This window comes from Temnothorax longispinosus, unplaced genomic scaffold (genome assembly GCF_030848805.1).
Source record: "Temnothorax longispinosus isolate EJ_2023e unplaced genomic scaffold, Tlon_JGU_v1 HiC_scaffold_438, whole genome shotgun sequence".
In the NCBI taxonomy this organism is placed as follows: Eukaryota; Metazoa; Arthropoda; class Insecta; order Hymenoptera; family Formicidae; genus Temnothorax; species Temnothorax longispinosus.
Window position 1 is genome coordinate 1 of NW_027270273.1, and position 5,807 is coordinate 5,807.

Sequence of the window (5,807 nt, forward strand, 5' to 3'; positions counted from 1 at the left end):
GTTTATACGTGTGTTCCGTTTTGAAGAATTTCCTGAACTGGTGCACATCAGTAATGCAATTAAGTTAGAGTGAGACAAGTATAATTTTTGTTTCACTTTAACTTATTGCACGAATGTGCATCAGTTCAGGAATTTTTTCGAAAAGAAATAGACGTCATATAGATCGTACATGCATAAAACTTCTAAAACATTCTCAAGCATGTCTCAAAGACGTCATAAACACGTTCAAAAAACGTGAAAAGTAGGAATTTTAAATGTCTTTATCTAAAATGTCCTTATCATTAAAACAAAACGTTTCTATGATAGTTTTTTAAACGTTATGTTATCGGAAAAGAAACGTTCCATCGAACGTTTTTCGAGTGGACATTTTTACTCATGAGAAACATTTCTAGAAATCGGTTATAAAACGTTTCGGAAAAACACTCGTAAAACATTTCTGAAACGTGTATGTGCTACCTGGGTATGCGCGGTATAAAAATTTGAAAGGAATTGTAAGAAGTTTGTTTGACACGATTATTGAGGTACATCAGAATACGTCTGTTGCGACCGAACTTCTACTAAGAGAAGAAAAGATCTGTGATTTAGGGGCAGCAATTGGTTTATCTGCGATATTAACCAATAAATTCAATAAGCTAAAGAGAAAAAGGTGACTTGTGTCATATAAATTTAATAGCTTTAATAGCTTTCGTTAAAATTCATTAATTCCGCGTAAAGGCACGTGTGTTTTATGTGTTTTGTGACCAATAAAGTACGCACTATATCCTAGCTCCTAGCTGATTGTATTTAATAAAATTGTAATTTAGTATTGTAATATACTATAATAATATTATTTAATAATATTATAATTTTTTTATGCACTCCAGGGTGGTAATACCTATATTCGGCAAAATGGACTTGTCTGAACAATGCAGAACAAAGAAGACGAATAATCCAAGTTTGGAGCCTTGTGCTAGCCCCTTATACGCTTGAATAGACATCAATTCAAACCGGTTTCCAAAAAATCGGTAACAAACAACTATACACATCATGGCACTCTCCGGGAAATTCTACCCCTATTTCATATATTTTTGGTAAAAATTCCGTCCACTAACGAATGAGTAGTTTGCGGACAGACGGACAGACAGACAGACTGACAGACAAACAGTCGGGTTTTATATAATAGTATATGACTAGTATGATATAAGCAATATTTAGTAATAAAAATATGAAATAAATGAGAAATGAGTAATATCAGAGAAATCCTGGCCTTTTTCGAAAGCTCCTGTACACTATCCCCAGTACATCCATTTTCAAAATTGGTACTATGTAGCCACGTTTATTTTTTATAAAACATTATTTTGGTGCGCGTCCGTGTTACATCTGCAAATGTAGAAGTGTTATATGTATAACAATTTAATTTTATTTAATTTGGTTCTAGAATCGAGAAAAAGATATAAGCAGTATTTTTAATGGCCGTTCTGCTTGTACCGAATGTCATTGCGATTAAATGCATTTTAAGCTGCATTTTCTTAGTTATAAATTAAATATTAGTTCTTATCTTAGGTAACTAACATCCGCTAGAAACAGGTCAACCTATATATAGAGGCCCTCGACCGCCTCACAGTGGGTCCAAATCGATTTTAGCCGGCCAAAAATGAAAAAAATAAAATATAAAATTGTAAGGAAATATGTGTTTTTCTTGTTTCCTAATAAACAAATGCACGCAAAAATAAAAGTTTTAATAAAATATGCCATTGTTTGAGAAGAAAATTCATGATCGAACTAAGTGTATTGCATAGCTCACTTAAGCAATTCAAATAAGTAATCCAAATATATGTATAGCGATTATTTAAAGTTATTGTTGAAGTGACTAATAAAACATTTTTTCTTTAATTTATCAACATGTGAGCCTCTAAAAAACCACTGATATCATTCTTAAATTAATTCAGATTAATTTAGTTTTTAAATTTCTACAACCACTTTATATAATTCAAAATAGACCACATATCATGTTGTAGAAAAAAACTTCCATCGACTTCCACGATGGGGCTTCTCCTACATAAGGTGTATACTCATAAGAACTGATATACAATACGAGAACACGCGATTCCCAGCGATTCTCAAGATACAACAGATTCTGTATTGCTACGCGTGGCGCAAATGCCAGACGTTTGCGGCTGCCTGGTATCTGTCCATAAGACGCCACGCATAGTAACAGAAAATCTATTGCATACTACTGCATATAGTCTTTAAAATGTATTAAACAATTTAAATTATAATATTGTAGGAGATTAAAAGGAAAAAAGATAAAATAAAGCCGAAAACAGGCTGATTAAAATAGATATATACACACACACACGCACACACACATTTATATTTATATACTTATATTATATATTTTATAATATATATATTATATATATAATATATAAATATATATAATATATATATATATATATATATATATATATAAAATCTGAACTTCCTAGAATATTTATATTTTATAATAAATATTTATTTATATATATATTTATATATTAATAATACAAAGTGAAATGTGACTGAACACTTTCGCAAATATATGTAAGATATCTTATCATAAATTTTATTATAAAATATAAATATTCTAGGAAGTTTAGATTTTTGGCCGGCTAAAATCGATCGCGCCCCCGCCGATTCCGATCGGCGGTCCTCTTTTATTTACAATACCGGTTTTCTCACATTTCAATCATTTATTTTATTTCTCTTACAATTTACTTTACAATAATGTACAACATTATATAAAAGAGTTATATTACAAAATTGATTTGAATATACAATAAAATTACAATATATATTATTTCTTTTTGACATGAAATTACATTTACAACATTCGATAAGTTTGCATACAATAACAGGAAATTCTCACAATGTTAAAACATGTGGCTATTATGTTACATTTCTTATTAATTATTAAATAACTATAGTCGGAAGTTTATTTTGCTTGATTTTTAATTTATGCGAGCAATCACAACCAAAAAGATCGTTAATAAATTTATTGTTTACGTTACTTAATCAAGGAGAATGTCAATTATTGTTATTCTATACTATGTTTTATGAAACATAAAGAAAATGACAAATACGCGAAAAAAATAAACAAAGCTTCGATGTGAGGCAATGATCAAGCTGAAAAATGTAACGAGGCCAAGCCACTTCCGATATATGTAATTTATTTATAATATCCGTTGTAATGCGCGCGCAAATTTTCTATAACTATTATTCCCTATAATTATTTTTTTAAGCGATAATAAATGTTATTTGACAAACGTTTAAACATTTCACAATATCATGCCTTATACGATTTTAATTATCTATATAATCGAGTAAACTAAACGAAATAATTGATTCGCGTATTTAGTTCTATCTAATTCTTGTTTTACTTTCAACGGCGAGATAGACAAGATTCCAAAAATTACGGTAATTTTGCATAAAAAGACCCCACCTGCCGATGACCTTGACCTTGACATATGTTGTCAAGGTCACCCTCCTGAGTGACCTTTAGAAGTTTTTAGCCGGCGGTCGTTATTCGTTAAAAAGTTATTAACAAAAAAAGTTTGGTGACCTCACCGATTTCGATGACCTTGATATATGTTGTCAAGGTCATGACCCCGAGTGACCTTCAGAAGGTTTTAGCCGTCGGTCGTTATTTGTTAAAAAGTTATTAACAAAAAAAGTTTGGAAAATACGTAGGTTAAATGACGCGCTTTGCAAGTATTTAACTGTTTAAAGCGCGTCACTAATCTACATAGGTTAGATGATGCGCTTTAACAGTATTTAATTATTTAAGGGAAGTTTCTACCTTTTGTTGGGTCAAAAAATGCATTTCTTTACGAATTTTTTTTTAGAAAACTATTGAATATAGCAAGTTGAAATTATGTGTGCTGCTTAAGTAGCTTTTATTAAATAAGTACAAATTTTTTCAATGAGCCACATGCGAAGGAGGAGAGAGAGACACGATGACGACGGCACGCTGGCGAGGCTTACGGAAGTACTGCTGCCGGAACAAGTAACATGAAACAAAAAAATGAAACATATTCTTACTCTATATAACACTGGGTATGGCATAAACCAAAATCAAGAAAAAAAAAAAAAAATGACAAAATGGCGAGACACATTGAAACTTAGGTGTCGATTTTTTCAATTTTTTTTTGCAAATAATTGGTTATAAAAAAATTTTTTCAATATTTTTTAATAATCGTGGTTCATGACATAGACACACGTGTTGTAAACGTGTCTGCAAAATTTCAAGTCGATTGGTTAATTAGAGCGTCCTGGAGGACTTCCGTAAACTTGAAAAATGTAATTTCGAGAAAAACGCGTTTAAAGTTTTACCATAGTTTATTTTGGGTATAAAATAAAAATTTTAATACTTACATATAATCTGCTAATCTTCTTAAAGGATGGATCTGTCCGATAATGCAAAAAAATAAAAATGCATTTTTTGACCCAACAAGGTAGAAACCTCCCTTAAAGCGCGTCAACTAACCCATGCGTAAACTATTTCGGGGCTACCGCACCTCCCCCGAAAGCAGGGGGGGTGTGGGTGAACCTCGGTTCGCGTGAAAAGTGTATACGTGAACTATTTCGGGGCTACCGCACCTCCCCCGAAAGCAGGGGGGGTGTGGGTAAACCTCGGTTCGCGTGATAAGCGTATGCGTGAACTATTTCGGGGCTACCGCACTTCCCCCGAAAGCAGGGTAATTTGCAGTTGCGCAACATTTTGATATGAATTGAATGTTGCGATAATTTTGTTGACTATTGTATTTAATAATAATATTACAATTATTTAAGGTAACAAATAAATCTAATTTATGTCAAATTCTGATTATTTAAATTCGGTGTTTCAAAGTTAGAATCAATTAAAGTTAGCCAAGAATAAAATGCGTAAATTTTGCGCACTCATATTAGTACTTACATCAATATTAATCGCTTTTATATTACAAATTCGATATTTTTAAATTACATAGATATATATTATATGTATGTAACACTACTAATTCTTATATAATCTACGACACATTGATTAATATAGAGGAAAAGTAAAAAAAAGTATTTAATTCATACAATTTTATACCAATCTTTACTACTAACTATAACTGTAACATTTCAGTTTGTCAAAAATGCATAAAACATGAATCTCAATCTAAACGTTGAACAGGGGTCGAATAATTAGAAATACAGCGACACGGCTTAAAATTACCAAGATTCAAATTATACGTTATTTATCATACTATATACATATAATACTATACCGTATGTACATACACACGATACCATAAATACCTTCCCACGTGAAAATAGCTGGCGTCCGAGTCAAACAACAAAATAGCTGATGTTATTAACTACCCTTACAAAAAAGTATTACTGACTAAATACTTAAAATCTCAGTGATTTAATACTGTCAATATTTATTTGGGAAATACTGGGAAAATACTGGTAGTGATAAATATTATAGGTAGTGATTAATACTACACAGAACTACTGGTGCTTAGTATTGAATTACTCACCAATATTTCGATTTCCGATATTTACCCGGCATAAAAAAAAATTTTTTTTTTTCGAAATTTTATTACTATTTTGTAACTAAATTTGTTTCTTAAGATGCAGTCTATAATTATATATATTTTCTCGTATTTAAAAAACACTTACCTTGGTGGGATCGAACTCGGGACCTCTCTGGATCGTGAGCCAACTGCCTTACGTGGTAGACTACTTCTTAATTTGATGTAAGTGTTATATATAGTCTACATGTGTCATAACTAGCGCAAATATATAATTTTTCAAAAATC

The 5,807-nt window shown here is 31.1% G+C and overlaps 1 long non-coding RNA gene across 1 annotated transcript; it reads left to right on the forward strand.

Annotated features, from left to right (window-relative positions):
• Positions 1-6: 6 nt before the first annotated feature.
• Positions 7-1,869, forward strand: LOC139824562 (uncharacterized). The gene is made up of 2 exons (XR_011735187.1): positions 7-646; positions 864-1,869. It is a non-coding gene; the product is annotated as an uncharacterized lncRNA (long non-coding RNA).
• Positions 1,870-5,807: the final 3,938 nt, after the last annotated feature.